This window comes from Salmo salar, chromosome 10 (assembly GCF_965601325.2).
Source record: "Salmo salar chromosome 10, fSalSal1, whole genome shotgun sequence".
Taxonomy (NCBI): domain Eukaryota; kingdom Metazoa; phylum Chordata; class Actinopteri; order Salmoniformes; family Salmonidae; genus Salmo; species Salmo salar.
In genome coordinates, this window is record NC_138300.1 from 112,537,459 (window position 1) to 112,558,619 (window position 21,161).

At 42.8% G+C, this 21,161-nt stretch overlaps 1 protein-coding gene across 2 annotated transcripts in view; it reads right to left on the minus strand.

Annotated features, from left to right (window-relative positions):
• LOC106561549 (suppressor of tumorigenicity 7 protein homolog) overlaps positions 1-20,958 on the minus strand; it is a 70,896-nt gene extending 49,938 nt beyond the window's left edge. The window contains exon 1 of one of the 2 annotated variants that reach the window (XM_014125636.3): positions 20,784-20,958. The gene's annotated coding sequence lies outside the window, so the exon portion shown is untranslated. Of the gene's footprint in view, positions 1-20,503; positions 20,685-20,783 lie in introns of those variants that run through there. The other variant, XM_014125638.3, reaches the window with a different exon arrangement.
• Between the last annotated feature and the right edge of the window lie 203 nt (positions 20,959-21,161).

Here is a 21,161-nt window from a genome sequence, read left to right on the forward strand (position 1 = left end):
TGACATCGGGCGCTGTTAGGTGTCCTGGAGGGCAGGCAGTGTGCCCCTGGTGATGCATTGGGCAGACGAACGGGATGCTCTCAATTGTGCATCTGTAAAAGTTTGTGAGGGTTTTAGGGGCCAAGCAGAATTTCTTCAGCCTCCTGAGGTTGAAATGTCTGTGTGGGTGGACCATTTCATATGGTCAGTGATATGTACGCAGAGGAACTTGAGGCTTTCCACCTTCTCCACTGCTGTCCCGTCGATGTGGATAAGGGCATGCTCCCTCTGCTGTTTCCTGAAGCCCACGATCAGCTCCTTCGTTTTGTTGACATTGAGGGAGAGGTTAATTTCTTGGCACCACTCCACCACCACTCATGAATTATGTTAAGTTTATGTTTTGACCGGTTGTAAGGAAATAAAAAGCTGTGAAAACAACCCAACATGTTTCTGATTTCGCCTTGGATGCATATTTTACGTGAATGAAATACTAATCAGCTTTTACGATGCTGATAAAGATAGCACTTCTACAGACGGTATCTAACTGAGCGTTCGGATTCTCTCAAGATGCTGAAAAAAAATCTAAAATAATTCTCCACTCCTACTTCCATGTCAAAATGTTGCCCACATTTGGTGTATCATTTTAGGCTACTGCAAGAAATGATTCGTTCTGCAGTAGTTAATAAATATTAAGGCTATGTGAGCGGTTATAAACCTGCAGTGAGTGTCCAGATTTCAGTTTCCAGTATCTGATCAGTAGGTTACACTTCCCTTGAACTTCCCTTTTTGAAGTCTCATTCTTGTGACTGTAGAATTTGTATAGTGCCTCGCCATCATCCTCTTTTACCACTTCACCAAATCTTTTCCAAACATTACTTTTCTGGCCCTCCCTTCTCTTTCAACTTTCCATATCACAGTTATCATCTTATTGAATTAAACTCCAACATTGTATTTTTTGTCTCCGTGGATTGATCTGAACTTTTTCTGCCCGTTCCCAAAAGCCTTTCAAATCAAATCAAATTTTATTGGTCACATACTGTCACGGTTGTCGTCTGGAAAAGGACCAAAACGCAGCGGGTTGTATACTCATCTTCTTTTAATAGGCGAAAGAAGGAAAACCAAACAAACACGTATACAAAAATAACAACAATGATGAACGACGAAAAGACAGTCTTGTCAGGCATAGACAGCTAAACAAGAAACAACCTCCCACAAATTACAAACACAAACACACTCTGATATATAGGACTCTCAATCCAAGGCAACTAGACAACACCTGCCTTCAATTGAGAGTCCACACCCCAATTAACTAAACATAGAAACAGACTAACTAGAAAGAACATAGAAATAGACTAACATAGAGCAGTGACCAAAAAACCCCGGAATACATAAATCAACTACCCTCTACATAATACACACACCCCGAACCACATAAACAAAATACCCTCTGCCACGTCCGACCAAACTACAATAACAAATAACCCTTACACTGGTCAGGACGTGACACATACACATGGTTTGCAGATGTTAATGCGAGTGTCGCGAAATGCTTGTGCTTCTAGTTCCGACCGTGCTGTAATATCTTACAAGTAATCTAACAATTTCACAACAACTATCTTATACACACACACACACACACACACAAGTGTAAATGAATGATTAAGAATATGTACATATAAATATATGGATGAGCGATGGCCGAACAGCATAGGCAAGATGGTATAGAGTACAGTATATACATATGAGATGAGTAATGTAGGGTATGTAAACATTATATAAAGTGGCATTGTTAAGTGACTAGTAATACATTTATTACATCCAATTATTATTTATTAAAGTGGCTAGAGATTGAGTCTGTATGTTGGAAGCAACCACTCAATGTTAGTGATGGCTGTATAGCAGTCTGATGGCCTTGAGATAAAATATGTTTTTGTGTCTCTCGGTCCCAGCTTTGATGACCTCGCCTTCTGGATGATAGGGCAGTGTGCAGTGTGATTGCAATTGCGTCGTTTGTCGCCCTATTGGGGAGGTAAGCAAATTGGAGTGGGTCTAGGGTGTCAGGTAGGGTGGTGATATGAGCCTTGACTAGTCTCTCAAAGCACTTCATGATGACGGAAGTGAGTGCTACGTTTAGCTCAGTTACCTTAGCTTTCTTGGGAACAGGAATAATGGTGGCCCTCTTGAAGCATGTGGGAACAGCAGACTGGGATTGGGATTGATTGAATATGTCCGTAAACACACCAGCCAGCTGGTCTGCGCATGCTCTGAGGACGCGGTTAGGGATGCCGTCTGGGCCGGCAGCCTTGCGAGGGTTAACACGTTTAAATGTTTTACTCACGTTGGCTGCGGTGAAGGAGAGCCTGCAGGTTTTGGTAGCGGGCCGTGTCAGTGGCACTGTATTGTCCTCAAAGCGAGCAAAGAAGTTGTTTAGTTGGTCTGGGAGCAAGACATCAGTGTCCGTGACGGGGCTGGTTTTCTTTTTGTAGTCCGTGATTGACTGTAGACCCTGCCACATACATCTCGTGTCTGAGCCGTTGAATTGCGACTCTACTTTGTCTCTATACTGACGCTTAGCTTGTTTGATTGCCTTGCGGAGGGAATAGCTGCACTGTTTGTATTCGGTCATGTTTCCGGTCGCCTTGCCATGATTAAAAGCAGTGGTTCGCGCTTTCAGATTTGCGCGAATGCTGCCATCAATCCACGGTTTCTGGTTGGGCAATGTTTTAATATTCACCGTGGGTACCACATCACCGATGCACTTGCTAATAAACTTGCTCACCGAATCAGCGTATACATCAATGTTATTGTCCGATGCCATCCGGAACATATCCCAGTCCACGTGATCGAAGCAATCTTGAAGCGTGGAATCAGATTGGTCGGACCAGCACTGAACAGACCTGAGCACGGGTGTTTCCTTTTTTAGTTTCTATCTATAGGCTGGGAGCAACAAAATGGAGTCATGGTCAGATTTGCCGAAAGGAGGGTGAGGGAAGGCTTTATATTCGTCGTGGAATTTAGAGTAGCAATGATCCAGGGTTTTGCCAGCCTGGGTCGCGCATTCGATATGCTGATAACATTTAGGGAGCCTTGTTTTCAGATTAGCCTTGTTAAAATCCCCAGCTACAATAAATGCAGCCTCAGGATATGTGGTTTCCAGTTTACATAGAGTTCAAAGAAGTTCTTTCAGGGCCGTCGAGGTGTCTGCTTGGGGGGGGGGGGGGGGGGGGGTATACACTGTGATTATAATCGAAGAGAATTGTCTTGGAAGATAATGCGGTCGGCATTTGATCGTAAGGAATTCTAGGTCAGGTGAATTAAAGGACTTGAGTTCCTGTATGTTGTTATGATCACACCACGACTCGTTAATCATAGGCATACACCCCCGCCCTTCTGGCTGGGTAAAACCGGCCCTTTTACTGAAACATTGATTAATGCACTGTCCCTGTAAAAATAAAACTCAAAATTATGTATTTAAGGAATTGTTCTCTCTTTATTCAACCCGCCCGCCACCCACCCGACCTTAAACCACACAATATTTAATGACCCTAAACCTGCGCGCACTGCTGATATAACCGTGGGACTGCGGGTTATGAGTCAACCCGCGCATCACTAGTGCACGGGTGCTTCACGCTGCTACAACGTGGTAGCTACTGGACCAAAACAGCGTTCAACTTTAGCGTTGCACTTCAACACTCCTGGTTGTTGCGGAAATTGACACACTACAACGGTTTACTTTGTACATCAATGTCATCTTGCTTAGTCTACGTTTAAACTTAACATACTGTATGACCTGTCCCATCGCCTTACGCATTACAGCCCCACAGTGGCAAGAAGTGACATCCCCAAAAACACAAACTATACAACACATACTTGGCTCCTAGCCTCCCATGCATAGGCTTCTTTCTGGCCCTAACACTAAATAATATAAAAACTAAATAGGAATGGTTTTAGAAAACTTTAAATGGATCTGAAAACTAACTGAAACTAAAAAAAATATCTTAAAACGAATAGATTTTTTTTTTTACATTTATATTTTAGTCATTTAGCAGACGCTCTTAGAAGACGCTCTTATCCAGAGCGACTTACAGTAGTGAATGCATACATTTCATTTCATGCATTTTTTTTTTGTACTGGCCCCACCTTGGTGTGAATATGAGACAATGAGTATGTGTGTATTTAGGGGGCTATACTGGGTGTTTATGTAATAGTCAAGGGTGTTCATGATGTGTGTGTGTGTGTATTAGTAGTGGGTCTACATGTAACATGCCTACTTGCTGTCATGTCAGACAGACAGCCCTAACTGGCATTTGAATATAGGACTTGAGTGAGCTAGCAGCATTAGGATTAGGCCTAGCTCTGTGAGAGAGAGAGAGAGAGAGAGAGAGAGAGAGAGAGAGAGAGAGAGAGAGAGAGAGAGAGAGAGAGAGAGAGAGAGAGAGAGAGAGAGAGAGAGAGAGAGAGAGAGAGAGAGAGAGAGAGAGAGAGAGAGAGAGAGGAGAGAGAGAGAGAGAGAGAGAGAGAGAGAGAGAGAGAGAGAGAGAGAGCGAGAGAGAGAGAGAGACATTTTGCCTCGTCTCCTTTGTCCCTCACACATGGTGGCTCCCTCTCGTCCCTCGCCAAAACCCAACGTCTTTGTCCTTCAGGCGGAGGCAGCACCGCCCCCCCTCTACCCAGCCACCCCCTCTCCTTTCTCTTCCATCCCTCCCCATCTACTAAAGACATCTCCTGGGGTCTGAAACACTGCGCCGGGGGAGGGGAGGAGAGAGGAGGAATAAGAGAAGAGGACTGACTGCACAGGATCAGCTCTAATAGAAACAATACCCAGCTGTAATCACGGGCATCTACAGCTGCTATAATGTCAGCTTTTCCCTCATAGCTCATCTGACTAGAACAACCAACAATCTGATCTAGGATCAGTTTATCTAGGAGTGGGTTCCTAATCAGTGCTAGGGTAAACAATATTGAACCATAACTTAACTCAAAACAATGTCCCCCCATCTCATCTACACCCCTCCTACCCTACCCCCGCCCGAATGGGAACAAGTACCACCCAAGTAAGCAAGGCCTTTCCTCTGGGTTGCTAGGCAACTGAAAATAAGTGTGAGAGGAGTGTGGCCATCCTTGAGCGAGAGAGAAAGAACAAGAGAGAAAGAAGGAGCGAGATAAAGAAATAAAGAGCGCGAGCGAGAAAGAAATAGAAAGAAAGAACATCCATAATTCTATGGGCTGAACCTTCCAGAAGCAGCTACATAGGAGAAGTAAGAGGATGAAAAATGTGCAAAGAAAGTGGTCAATTAAACTGCCATATTGCAAGAACAAAGGTTCCCACTTCACTTGCCGTGGATGTTCAATTGCGCAAAACAAGTGCCCTTTATTTTTTTTTAAATGTAAGCTTCATTAGTCAGTGTCTTACTTTACTTGAGCATTCACTTTCATTTTACACGAGGCGAACAAAGCATTTGGACAATAACTAATAGGCCTAGGTAGCCTATAGAAAGGAACAATGTGTTGTGTAGGTTAGATACGTGTAGACGAGTGTCTATTCGTCAGCGCTTTAATGAGTGCATATGTTAGCGTGCCTGTATGTGTATGTGTGTGTGAGACATAATTGGATGTTCCCATCCAGTATGCAGACTAGACAACAACGTATGACAGCATTTGACAACCAGCCATTCATAATTTTTTCTTGCTTTCGTTTTCCTTTCAGGCTCGAGCGGAAGAACGAGGCAACCACAAAGGAAGGTCTGCAATGCTTTGATTACCTACATGGGGTCACCATTCAAATGCAGCGGCAGCGTTCAGATAACTGGGTCAGTACTACTGAGGATCTGATGCTGCTGACACCTAGTGGCCACAGGGAAAATGGCAGCTCATTTTCTTCAGAAGGGAAGGCTTCTCTGTGTTAGTGGTTTAAAGTCTTATTGGACTTGTCACAGGTATTTAGCAGACCTTTTCCACTCTGAGGCCGTGGGGTTCTCTCGTTTCAGAAAATGTTGGTCCTCCCTCCTGGGTGACCCCGAAACCGATAAAGTGGTCGAGGAGTGTGAAGGCAAACGGTTGACAGTCCTCCCATCCTAGATAGTCTCCTTTTGGCAAGGAAGCACATGTGTATCCTACCACAGAGTTTTGATATGTGCCACACCCCCTTTGAATCAGATGTTGTATTGTCGGAGGAGAAAATGCACACATTTAAAAACAATATGCTACTTATCTTTTTATCTATAAAATGTTTTGAACAATTTCATTTGTTTTGAGCACTTTATACGTTTATTTTGGGATCCACCGCTGTACACGTCATTTACTAATGACGCCCGAGTGAGAAGGACCAGGGCAGATCATGTCGACTGAAATGGAGTCCCTAGAGAAAGCAAGTACAAAATGGGTGTCAGGAAGGAGCGGCAGTATTATCATAAGGAGACGTGTACTTGGAAAACAGAGGAGGAATGGAGGGAAAAATGGAGGGAGAAGAGGGTGAGCTTGAGCCGGATAAAAATGGTGGAAAAAAGGGAGATGGTTTGTCAAATAAGAATGGTAGAAAGTGTAAGCAGAGGGAGGTGAAGACAGGAGGAGAAACGGAAGTGAATGAGGGTGAAGTATCAGAGGTGGTAGGTGCAGTAAAGTTATCGGAGACTGAGGTATGCACCGAGGATCAGGATGAAGAAGAGGCTATGACAGTAGGAGTGAAGTTTATGGAAAAAGTGGACTCTTGCCTTTTGGCTGATCCATATGTGGTTTCACGGTGGGTGAAAAAAAAAGTTGGGCCATGTGGAATCAGTGAGGGTAACTAGAAGAGCTGCAAAATATGGACCCCTACAAATCAGCCGGGCTAGACAATCTGGGCCTCTCTTCCTAAAATTATCCGCCGAAATTGTTGCAACCCCTACTAGCTTGTTCAACCTCTCTTTCGTATCGTCTGAGATTCCCAAAGATTGGAAAGCTGCCTCGGTTATCCCCCTCTTCAAAGGGGGGAGACACTCTAGACCTAAACTGCTACAGACCTATATCTATCCTACCCTGCCTTTCTTTGGTCTTCGAAAGCCAAGTTAAACAGATCACCGACCATTTTGAATCCGACATTACCTTCTCCGCTATGCAATCTGGTTTTCAAGCTGGTCATGGGTGCACCTCAGCTACGCTCAAGGTCCTAAACGATATCATAACTGCCATCGATAAGAGACAATACTGTGCAGCTGTATTCGTCGACCTGGCCAAGGCTTTCGACTCTGTCAATCACCACATTCTTATTGGCAGACTCAACAGCCTTGGTTTCTCAAATGACTGCCTAGCCTGGTTCACCAACTACTTCTCCGACAGAGTTAAGTGTGTCAAATCGGAGGGCCTGTTGTCCGGACCTCTGTCAGTCTCTATGGGGGTGCCACAGGGTTCAATCCTCGGGCTGACTCTTTTCTCTGTATACATCGCTCTTGCTGCTGGTGATTCTCTGATCCACCTCTATGCAGACGACACCATTCTGTATACTTCTGGCCCTTCTTTGGACACTGTTAACTAACCTCCAGATGAGCTTCAATGCCATACAACTCTCCTTCCATGGCCTCCAACTGCAAACAAAACTAAATGCATGCTCTTCAACCCATCGCTGCCCACACCTACCCACCCGTCTAGCATCACTACTCTGGACGGTTCTGACTTAGAATATGTGGACAACTACAAATACCTAGGTGTCTGGTTAGACTGTAAACTCTCCTTCCAGACTCACATTAAGCATCTCCAATCCAAAATTAAATCTAGAATCGGCTTCCTATTTCACAACAAAGCATCCAAACATACCCTAGTAAAACGGATTATCCTACCGATCATTGACAAAATAGCCTCCAACACTCTACTCAGCAAATTGGATGCAGCCTATCACAGTGCCATCCGTTTGGTCACCAAAGCCCCATATACTACCCACCACTGCGACCTGTATGCTCTCGTTGGCTGGCCCTCGCTTCATATCCGTCGCCAAACCCACTGGCTCCAGGTCATCTATAAGTCTTTGCTAAAGAAAGCCCCACCTTAGCTCACTGGTCACCATAGCAGCACCCACCCGCAGCACGCGCTCCAGCAGGTATATTTCACTGGTCATCCCCAAAGCCAATTCCTCCTTCGGCCGCCTTTCCTTCCAGTTCTCTGCTGCCAATGACTGAAACGAACTGCAACAAAAAAAAAATCACTGAAGCTGGAGACTCATCTCCCTCACTAGCTTTAAGCACCAGCTGTCAGAGCAGCTCACAGATTACTGCACCTGTACATAGCCCATCTGTAAATAGCCCATCCAACTACCTCATCACTATATTGTTATTTATTTTACTCCTTTGCACCCCAGTACTGCTACTTGCACACTCATCTTCTGCACATCTATTACACCAGTGTTTAATTTGCCATACTGTAATAATTTCACCAACTACGGCCTATTTATTGCCTCACCCCCCTTATCCTACCTCATTTGCACACACTGTATATAGACTTTCTCTATTGTATTATTGACTGTATGTTTGTTTATTCCATGTGTAACTCTGTGTTGTTGTTTGTGTCGCACTGCTTTGCTTTATCTTGGCCAGGTCGCAGTTGTAAATGGGAACTTGTTCTCAACTAGCCTACCTGGTTAAATAAAGGTGAAATAAAAATACATTTAAAAAAAAAGTGGTGTAGTGATAATTGTTTGTTTCTGTTGGGCAGAGGAAGAATGCGCTCGAAGTAAAACGAATGGGGGCAAGAAAAGTGAATTGTTTCATTCTCAAGAAAAAGGCACCAATGAAAGGCGTGATCCTGGACAACACCCTGTCGTTCTCCACTAACATCAAGGCGGTGACCCGATCCTGTAGGTTCATGCTCTACAACATTCGCAGAGTACGACCCTGCCTCACACAGGAAGCGGCGCAGGTCCTAATCCAGGCACTTGTCATCTCCCGTCTGGATTACTGCAACTCGCTGTTGGCGGGACTCCCTGCATGTGCCATTAAACCCCTACAACTCATCCAGAATGCCGCAACCCGTCTGGTGTTCAACCTTCCCAAGTTCTCTCACGTCACACCGCTCCTCCGCTCTCTCCACTGGCTTCCAGTTGAAGCTCGCATCCGCTATAAGACCATGGTGCTTGCCTACGGAGCTGTGAGGGGAACGGCACCTCCATACCTTCAGGATCTGATCAGGCCCTACACCCAAACAAGGGCACTGCGTTCATCCACCTCTGGCCTGCTGGCCCCCCTACCTCTGAGGAAGCACAGTTCCCGCTCAGCCCAGTCAAAACTGTTCGCTGCTCTGGCACCCCAATGGGGGAACAAGCTCCCTCACAACGCCAGGACAGCGGAGTCAATCACCACCTTCCGGAGACACCTGAAACCCCACCTCTTTAAGGAATACCTGGGATAGGATAAAGTAATCCTTCTAACCCCCCCCCCCCCCTTAAAATATTTAGATGCACTATTGTAAAGTGGTTGTAACTTAACTAGTCATGTTGGCAATAGAACAAGCTTACAAATGACGCCCACCTGACCCAGATTGCGATTTTTAATGGTCAGTTTTTGGATTGTGTAAACCACAACAGTAATTGTGTGATGGCGAGGATGCAGGGTTGTGTTCAAAACAACTACAGTTGTGCTTTCTATAGTTCCTCATAGTTGAAGATGCTTTTTTTAGTCATAAAAGTGCATTGAAATTACCTAGAAACTGTGTGGCCACTTGTAGACACCAGTTAGTCCTCTCCCTCAACCTTGTCATTTTGTTGTCTTATGTTGCACCCACCCCACATTCTCCAGGAATATTCTTATCATGTTACTGAATGTATCCAGAGTATTTTCAGATCTTGTTTTCACCAAATTCATCAAAAAGCACAATAAATGTAAAATGCACATAAAATCAACAGTTTCATGTTTGGACTCGTGTGTCACGTGAACTTGTGTCCTCAACGTTGGTCTAATAATCTCCAAACAGTTCCCTTTCAATTACTACCACGCTTATGCATAGGATTTCCTTTTTCATATTTATTCTGTAAGAAACATTTCAAATTAGCCCCATCCATATATGGCAATTCCCACAAGTGTAAAGGGATGCCCTCATAGGTAAAAGGACTTGCTAGTTTCCACTACATTGCAGAATTTTGTTCACTAAGTCCTCTGAGGTTCAGTTGTTATTAGGGAGAAGTTGATGTGGAAAGGAAACATAACGATTGAGACAGCACACAAATTAGAGAAATGTCTGAGGAACCGTCCTTTGAATAAGAAGTCTACATGAAAGTCAGATACTTTTTTAGGAGTGAGACATTTTTGAAAGATGTGCCTTCCACATTCATTTTGAGGAAATAAAGTGAGGGACTCTGTAGTTCGATGGCATGCAAACAGTAACTCCAGCTCACCTGTCAGTTATTACTAAAGCAGACACACACACACACACACACACACACACACACACACAGATCCCATTCCAAGAGGCAGCGAGTGCAGCGGCAACTGCACACAGCCCTGAGAAATACCAAGCCCTAAAACCCAGATGACGGGTTATAATTGTATACACATGGAATGCCAAATAGACTTAATTCCTTTATACAAGGAGAATGAATGCTCAAAAATCTACTTAACAAAACGATGGGCAATAAATAGCCTATTATTGTAGTTACTAGAAGCTTGGGAACTAAGGCCAATTCACCAGCTGTGCATCTGAGCCTACAGGCCTGGCACGTGAGGCTAAATAGCATTCAGCACTCGCTAACGTCCTAAAATCTCCACATAAAAATCCTCTAATATAAAAAAAATGGGGTCAACAGAAACAAAATTAACAGATCTCTGAAAATGTCCAAATATTCTACATATAATTATAGCATTGCCATAGCGGGAATACTAACCTTGACCTACAAATACCAATTGTTGGAAACCCTAGAAGCACTACAATTTGCATATCGCCCCAACAGATGACGCAATCTCTATTGCCCTCCACACTGTAATTTCCAATCTGGTCAAGAGGAACACCTACAAATACATTTAAACTCATTTAATCACCATTCCTGACATTTAATCCTAGTAAAAATTCCCTGTCTTAGGTCAGTTAGGAACACCACTTCATTTTAAGAATGTGAAATGTCAGAATAATAGTAGAGAGAATGATTTATTTCAGATTTTATTTCTTTCATCACATTCCCAGTGGGTCAGAAGTTTACATATACACTCAATTAGTATTTGGTAGCATTGCCTTTAAATTGTTTAACTTGGGTCAAACATTTTGGGTAGCCTTCCACAAGCTTCCCACAATAAGTTGAGTGAATTTTGGCCCTTTCCTCCTGACAGAGCTGGTGTAACTGAGTCAGGTTTGTAGGCCTCCTTGCTCGCACACGCTTTTTCAGTTCTGTCCACAAATCTTCTATAGGGTTGAGGTCAGGGCTTGTGATGGCCACTCCAATACCTTGACTTTGTTGTCCTTAAGCCATTTTGCCACAACTTTGTAAGTATGCTTGGGGTCATTGTCCATTTGGAAGACCCTTTTGCGACCAAGCTTTAACTTCCTGACTGATGTCTTGAGATGCTGCTTCAATATATCCACATCATTTTCCTGCCTCATGATGCCATCTATTTTGTGAAGTGCACCAGTCCCTCCTGCAGCAAAGCACCCCCACAACATGATGCTGCCACACCCGTGCTTCACGGTTGGGATGGTGTTCTTCGGCTTGCAAGCCTCCCTCTTTTTCCTCCAAACATAACGATGGTGATTATGCCAAACAGTTCTATTTTTGTTTCATCAGACCAGAGGACATTTCTCCAAAAAATACGATCTTTATCCCCATGTGCAGTTGCCAGCCGTAGTCTGGCTTTTTTATGGCGGTTTTGGAGCAGTGGCTTCTTCCTTGCTGAGCGGCCTTTCAGGTTATGTCGATATAGGACTCGTTTTACTGTGGATATAGATACTTTTGTACCTGTTTCCTCCAGCATCTTCACAAGGTCCTTTGCTGTTGTTATGGGATTGATTTGCACTTTTCGCATCAAAGTACGTTCATCTCTAGGAGACAGAACGCGTCTCCTTCCTGAACGATATGACGGCTGCGTGGTCCCATGGTGTTTATACTTGCGTACTATTGTTTGTACAGATGAACGTGGTACCTTCAGGCGTTTGGAAGGTACACAGGTACACCTCCAATTGACTCAAATGATGTCAATTAGCCTAAAAAAAAGCCACAGCACACCAACATCAAAACCTCATCCCAACTGTAAAGTATGGTGGAGGGAGCATCATGGTTTGGGCTGCTTTGCTGCCTCAGTGCCTAGACAGCTTGCTATCATCAATGGAAAAATGAATTCCCAAGTTTATCAAGAGATTTTGCAGGAGAATGTTAAGCTGTCTGCCAATTGAAGCTCAACAGAAGTTGGGCGATGCAACAGGACAACGACCCAAAACAAAAGTAAATCAACAACAGAATGGCTTCAACAGAAGAACATACGCCTTCTGGAGTGGCCCAGTCAGAGTCCTGACCTCAACCCGATTGAGATGCTGTGGCATGACCTCAAGAGAGCAGTTCACACCAGACATCCCAAGAATATTGCTGAACTGAAACAGTTTTGTAAAGAGGAATCATCCAAAATTCCTCCTGACTGTTGTGTAGGTCTGATCCACAACTACAGAAAACGTTTGGTTGAGGTTATTGCTGCCAAAGAAGGATCTTCCTATAGAAGAGTGTGACTCATCTGTGAGTGCCATTGCCATGAAGGACTTACCATTTCCCCACTGCTCCAAATGTACTTCAAATCCTCCTGCTCGCTAAGGATAAAACTTCTTAAACCCTTCTCTATTCTGCTTTCCAACACTTTGAAGGTTTACATTCTACATTTTTGAAGGTTTTGAAGCCAGGTTTACTTGACTTACATCAGCAGAGAGCTGTAGTCTAGGGCTCTGCTCCAAATTGCACCCTATTTTCTATAAAGGCCTATGTGCACAGGTCAAAAGTAGTGCAAGCTAGAGGCATGACGAGCTATATGCATGTCAGGGTTCCCTGTTAAGAACCCTTAGGTCTGTACTCTCACCTCTGTGCTCTCGACAAAGAGCTTCTTTCTCCTCTGCCATGAGTCACGGTAAGGGAGGGAGGAGGAACTGGTTAAAAGGGAAACTGTCTTTAAAAGGGGCAATCTGAAATTGTCTTTTTTAGACTTGTATTATAATTTTTTACCTTTATTTTGACAGGGAAGACATTGACACCTAGGTCTCTTCCAAATGCACCCTGTATAATACATTAAAAACACAAACATTTTTTTATTTTATTTAACTAGGCAAGTCAGTTAAGAACAAATTCTTATTTACAATGACGCCCTACCACAAGGCCTCCTGCGGGGACGGGGACTGGGATTAAAAATAAAATATAGGACAAAACACACATCACGACAAGAGCGACAACACTACATAAAGAGAGACCTAAGACAACAACATAACATGGCAGCAACACATGACAACACAGCATGGTAGCAACACAACATGGTAGCAGCACAAAACAGGGTACAAACATTATTGGGCACAGACAACAGCACAAAGGGCGGGAAGGCTGAGACAACAATACATCACGCAAGGCAGCCACAACTGTCAGTAAGTGTCCATGATTGAGTCTTTGAATGAAGAGATGGAGATAAAACTGTCCAGTTTGAGTGTTTGTTGCAGTTCGTTCCAGTCGCTTGCTGCAGCCAACTGAAAAGACGAGCGACCCAGTGATGTGTGTGCTTTGGGGACCTTTAACAGAATGTGACTGGCAGAACGGGTGTTGTATGTGGAGGATGGGGGCTGCAGTAGATATCTCAGATAGGGGGGAGTGAAGCCTAAGGGTTTTATAAATAAACATCAACCAGTGGGTCTTGCGACAGGTATACAGAGATGATCAGTTTACAGAGTATAGAATGCAGTGATGAGTCCTATAAGGAGCATTGGTGGCAATACATACATACAGTATGAGTCAAAAGTTTGGAAACACATACTCATTCACGGGTTTATCTTTATTTTACTATTTTCTACATTGTAGAATAATAGTGAAGACATCAAAACTAAGAAATAACACATATGGAATCATGTAGTAACCCCCCAAAAAAGAGTGTTAAACAAATCAATATATATTTTATATTTGAGATTCTTCAAAGTAGCCACCCTTTGCCTTGAAGACAGCTTTGCACTCTTGGCTTTCTCTAAACCAGCTTCACGAGGTAATCACCTAGAATACATTTCAATTTACAGGTGTGTCTTGTTAAAAGTTAATTTGTGGAATTTCCTTCTTATAGCGTTTGAGCCAATCATTTGTGTTGCGACAAGGTAGGGGTGGTATACAGAAGATAGCACTATTTGGTAAAATATCAAGTCCATATTATGGCAAGAACAGCTCAAATAAGCAAAGAGAAACAACAGTCCATCGTTACTTTAAGACATGAAGGTCAGTCAATCCAGAAAATGTCAAGAACTTTGAAAGTTTCTTCAAGTGCAGTCGCAAAAACCATCAAGCGCTATGATGAAACTGGCTCTCATGAGGACCGCCACAGGAAAGGAAGACCCAGAGTTACCTCTGCTGCAGAGGATATGTTCATTAGAGTTAACTGCACCTCAGATTGCAGCCCAAATAAATGCTTCAGAGATCAACTAACAGACACATCTCAACATCATCTGTTCAGAAGAGACTGCGTGAATCAGGCCTTCATGGTCGAAATGCTGCAAAAGAAACTACTACTAAAGGACACCAATAAGAAAAAGAAACAAGCAATGGACATTAGACTGGTAGAAATCTGTCCTTTGGTCTGATGAGTCCAAATTTGAGATTTTTGGTTCCAACCGCTGTGTCTTTGTGAGACGCAGAGTAGGTGAACAGATGATCTCTGCATGTGTGGTTCCCACTGTGAAGCATGGAGGAGGAGGTGTGATGGTGCTTTTCTGGTGACACTGTCTGTGATTTATTTAGAATTCAAGACGCTCTTAACTAGCTTGGCTACCACAGCATTCTGCAGCGATACGCCATCCCATCTGGTTTGCGCTTAGTGGGACTGTCATTTGTTTTTCAACAGGACAATGACCCAAAACACACCTCCAGGCTGTGTAAGGGCTATTTGACCAAGGAGAGTGATGAGTGCTGCATCAGATGACCTGGCCTCCACAATCACCTGACCTCAGTCCAATTGAGATGGTTTGGGATGAATTGGACTGCAGAGTGAAGGAAAAGCAGCCAATTTGTGTGAAATTTTTGAATAGAGCATTATCATCCACCTGTATCGAAACAGGGGCAGCATGAAAAAAATACATGTCATCTATACACTTAATTACAAGATTCAAAAGGCACTCGCACATCTGAGCAATCTTGTTGCATGGCAACAGTTGAAACAGGATGAAGGAAAAAAAGGAAAGCGCACACTGTTCTTGATAGTATCACTGATATTTAATAAGCTTACGTATCGGCCTAACGGCCTTCGTCAGAGCTTTTGACGTCAAAGCTTTACAGCGAAAGCAAAACATTAGATTATGTTAGGAGAGTACATAGACACAAATAATCACACAGCCGTTTTCTAAGCAAGCATATATGTCACATAAACCCAAACCACAGCTAAATGCAGCACTAACCTTTGATGATCTTCATCAGATGACACTCCTAGGACATTGTTATACAATACATGCACGTTTTGTTCAATCAAGTTCATATTTATATCAAAAACCAGCCTTTTACATTAGCATGTGATGTTCAGAACTAGCATACCCACCGAAAACTTCCGGTGAATTTACTAAATTACTCATGATAAACGTTGACAAAATACATAACAATTATTTTAAGAATTATAGATACAGAACTCCTTTATGCAATCGCTATGTCCGATTTTAAAATAGCTTTTCGGCGAAAGCACATTTTGCAATATTCTGAGTACATAGCTCGGCCATCATGGCTAGCTATTTTGACATCCGCCAACTTCGGGGTCACCTAAACTCAGAATTACTATTAGAAAAATTGGATTACCTTTGCTGTTCTTCGTCAGAATGCACTCCCAGGACTTCTACTTCAACAACAAATGTTGTTTTGGTTCCAAATAATCCATAGTTATATCTAAATACCTCCGTTTTGTTCGTGCGTTCAGGTCACTATCCGAAGGGTAACGCGCGAGCGCATTTCGTGACAAAAAATGACAAAATATTCCATTACCGTACTTAGAAGCATGTCGAATGCTGTTTAAAATACATTTTTATGCTATTTTTCTCGTAAAATAGCGATAATATTCCAACTGGGCAACGTTGTATTCATTCAAAGACTGAAAAAAAACATTTTTTGAAGTCTCGTGAACGCGCATCTCCAGTCTCATTGTCCCCAGGTTGACCACTTACAAACTCTGCTCCTATACTTTGCCCAGAGACAGCAGACACCCCATTCCACTTTCTGGCGGCTTTAGAGAGCCAATGGAAGCCTTAGAAAGTGTCACGTTACAGCACAGATGCTGTAATGTCGATAGAGATGCAACAGAAGGACAACAAATTGTCAGACAGGGCACTTCCTGCATGGAATCTTCTCAGGTTTTGGCCTGATGTTCAGCCTTGTCAAAGTCTTCAAGGGACAATTACTCTTCCTGAGCCGCCAAGTAGAAGCCAACAATCTCGCCCACCTTCCGACACTACTAGTCTGTTCCTTATCAGATGACCCGCAGGAGAAGTATACATCGCTGCTGCGTGCTTTGAACGGTGAGTTCTCGTCATTTTGAGGATTTCAAAGTGTTGGAAAATGACATGCTGTTGGTTTCCTCTCCTTTCACCTTCAATGTGAATCACGCTCCCACTGACCTGCAACTTGAGCTTATCGATCTTCAGTCTGATGCAGTGATTGGAGAACTATTCAAAACAATGTCACTGACGAGGTTCTATGCATCTCTTGATGAACAAAACTTTCCAAAGATTAGGAGTCGTGCTCAGAAGATGTTTGTTCGCATACATAAGTTGACCCAAACAGTACAGACTTTTTCAGTGATGAAATATAACAAGTCAAGGCACAGATTATCTCAAAATGACTCATCTCTCAGCAATCCTGCGCATAGCGACATCAGAAACTATACCTGACTTTACTGCTCTAGTCAATGCCCATCAGAGACTTCACTCCTCACACTGATTGAATAGTTTAAATGTAATGTTGACCTCTCTCTCTTTCTTGTGTTTTTGTTCATACCCGTTAACAAGAGTTCTGTCCGTGTTGCTGAATGCACAGTGTACTTTTCCCTCCGTGTAGTTCATTGCATGTTTAATAATGAAAATACCTAGGCCTGGATTAGAGAGACAATAGAGTGGTGAGTGCCAGGCAGTTAGCAGTTTGGTAGGCTACTAATGACCATCAGCATCAGAGCTTGGAGAAGGCTAATTACCGTGACTAAACGGTAACGTGGAATTTGACTGCCTTCATGACTTGTGACAGCCGGTGTGGCGGTAACACGGTCACCGCAACAGCCCTACCCATGGTACACCTTTATGGACCCGAGTTCTGTCACTAAGATAATCATGAAACCAAGAACAAGCGTCAGAGCTCAGGCCTATTGAGGACAAGTTATTCAATAAAACAGCATGATCAACAGTATCAAAAGCTTTTGACAGGTCCACAAACAAAGAAAAACATTCATTTGAATGTCTAAAGAATTGACAAGATCATTAACAACTAAAGTGGTTGCTGTAATAGTGCTCTGTCCAGGACTAAACCCTGATTGCAGCGTTGTAGTACTCGAGACCAGTCTCAGGTCCTGTCTCGAGACCACATATTGAGTGTCTTGGTCGTGTCGGCGTCAGATACAAGGACTGACCATCCATGATATCCAAATGATAGTTTTAACATGCATTTTTTTTTCAGGCTGATTGATTTACATTCAAAATATGTTTTTATATACACACACATATGGGATATCATGGATGGTCATCTCCAGCTGTTTACCAAATCAGTGGCGGGTTGACCTTTGCCATTGTTGGAAAATGCAGATTGCCCCATTGAAGAGGACAGTGATGTTTCTACACTTTTCTTCACAGCCAGTCAGACACCACATCATGCATTGTTGAGTCAAGCATTATATTCTCATCCACTCATGGCTTGAACTGAACTCCCTTCATATCCACTCAATTGCACTAGTCTTCCATGGTCCACTGCCGCGTATCACTGACATCTTGCTCCCTGGGAAATGCCCAGAGACATGTTTTGCATATAGAGGGGGGGAAAGGAGAACTCAAAAAGTTGAGAACTGTTATGTAATAGTAATAACATAGATCCCTCAAACTCAACTCTGGACCTCGAAGCCAGTTCCCCTGCTTTTCTTTCATTGTTCACCTCTAATCAGGCAATCATTTAGACCTGGGACACTGGGTGTAATTAATTATCAGGTAGAAAAAAAACAGCAAGTACTGGACCTCGTAGGATAAGAGTTGAATACCCCTGCCATAGATAATATGAGGAACATACCATAGACAAGGTTGACGGGGAAGAGGAACTAAAAAGGAGCGATATAAGAACAAGAGAGGATGTTGATGAGCCACAGCTCAAGAAGAAGACAGCCATATGTAGGACTAGCTTCTATCCAACACAGGAGGTTGGTGGTGTCTTAATTGGGGAGGACGGGCTCATGGTAATGGCTGGAGCGAAATAAGTGGAATGGTATCAAACACATGTGTTTGATGCCATTCCATTTGCTCTGTTCCAGACATTTATGAGCCATCCTCGCATCAGCAGCCTATACTGCTATCCAAGATAGAAAGGTCCCATTATTAACATAAGCTAATGTTTGGGCCACATATTGGATTTACAGAGAAGAAAAAGAAAATAGGCTAATGTACTGAGTGCTACTACACTGTACATGTTATTTGTTTTCATGTAAAAGGTCACTCGACAACTGGGTCATTAACATTGCTTTGGATGGGTTGCAATGCAAACAAGTTGGCCTATGCATTGAGGCACTGCTGCCACCCATACGTTAACACACCCTCAGCTCGGCCCTAGTCCCTTTAAAGCAGGGTAGTCAAACTCATTCCACGGAGGGCCTAGTGTCTGCAGGTTTTTGGGTTTTTCCATTCAATTAAGTCCTAGACAAGTTGAGGGGAATTATTTACTAATTAGTGACCTTAATTCATCAAGTACAAGAGAGGAGCGAAACCCCGCAGAAACCCAGCCCTCCATGGAATGACTGACACACACTTGCTTTAAAGGGATACTGTGAGATTCTGGCATCTCATCGATCGAAACAGGTGGTTGTCCACCCCAAAGTGCTGCATGTCATGTGCATGACTCAAACCAAGCGTCACCTGTCTTGATTAATGAGAGAAGACAAAGATACTCTATGATGTTAGATTACTTCATAGAGCAATTTTTTTTTTTCTAGAGTATTTTCTAAATTCAAACATTCCCCCTGCAACTAGCCATCAGAGCTTAGACGACTCGAGGACTTCCAAATCGAGAACTACTAAAGCACCTCCATGTAAAGGTTGGTCGAAAATGTGCTGCTTACGGCTATATAGCAGCCTGTCACAGCTCATGAGAACCGTTTGATGACATTGGCTAACAACTGGGCTGCGTTCCGTACGGAAAAAAAACCAATGCAATTGAACGGAAACAGTACGGTTCTGAACGACCAGTTGCCCTTTAAATACGTCACGCATTGGGGAAGTTAATTTTACATAGCCGGTGTCCCGGGTAGGTGTAGATTTCACTTCTCTTTTTTTACTTCTTTCATTCCCTTCTCCCCCACCGTTTATTATAATAAACGCATTCACTTCTTTTATCTATTACTTTTTCATTTGCCCTGCACTGTTGGATCCCAGAGCATAAGATGTTCACTGTACCCTGCAATTACATATTCGTCCCTGTACATGTGACTAATAATCTCCACTCCTCAGCCAGCCAGCTGGCCTACTGAAAGAGCATTCTTCCATCTATTCCTCACCACACTCCCACAGAAGAGAGACAAGCAGCTGTTCCCAAGGAACCACAATCAAATGCCAACGTTGACATTAACAATTGAAATCATATGACTAAGATGGCTATCACTCAAACCAACAATGACTTATTCTGACCTTCTACCAAGTGGTTGTTGAGTCTTTACTGAAATCATAAATGGCATCCAAAAAAATACATTAGCCATGTCACCAGTTACATATGTGAGTAAACACTAAGCATTTCATAATCATATAACGAGCCAGCTACCCACACTCAGACATCTTTCAATTGTATGCCCTTATTTTATTACTTTAGGACAGCTAGCTACAAACACTATATAAAAACACAGTTACTGTTCCAAATATGAGATATTACTTCTCTGTTTAGTCCTGTACTAGTGGCTTTACTAACTGGGTTTAGGAAAATTACAAAGCAACAATGAATTACCATACAATCTGTCTCCATAAATGTAGAAGCTAGTTAGCGAACTTAGTAAAGAAAGACCATTGCATTTGGAACATGGCTTTGCTAGTTAGCTAAACTAGCTGACTAGCTAGCAAAGTTAACACCACAATATGGAAACTTTGAAAGTGTGGTTAGTGTCCACACTCAGTCAATATACAAAAAAACGAACAGGTTGAATTGCCTTACCTTGACATGTGTTATTTGAAAGCCAGTTAAAACACTATTAGTTGCACTTTCTTACTAAATTATTAAAACTAGCTAGCCTAACAAGCTAGAGAAGAAATGTACATATATAGCCAAATATATTTAATTTTCTCCTTGTTCTGTGATATAGCCATGTCTGTCTAGCGAGACTGCAGACGTGTCTGCCAGTCTGCTAGCATGCACAAACTAGTTAACAAGCAAGTAACGTTACATACAACTTTAAAGTCATTAAAATAGCACGTTCATGCAAGAATAATCTCACCTTTGGTCAGATTGTCGCTGTATCTCAATGGCACTCTTAAAATGTAAACCAAATAAGCATCACAAAGAACCAGACTGTCCAGAAGTAAGTCCAAGACCAGGCGATAGTGGACTTGAGTTGCTACACTAAACCTGTCCCATCTTCAACCATGATACTCTGGGCTCTCTCTTTTTGTGTACTAGTACCTGTAAAATTCTCAGTGTATTCTGGGACTATAATACCATGCCCTGTTTTTACTGTATGATCATGTGTATAGCTATTGTTCAATACTTTGAAAATATTAAAACATGATTTATTTGATAACACAAAAACATATTTTTTTAAATGTATTACACTTAGTCAACAAACCATACAGTGTTTATGCATATTTTATGCACA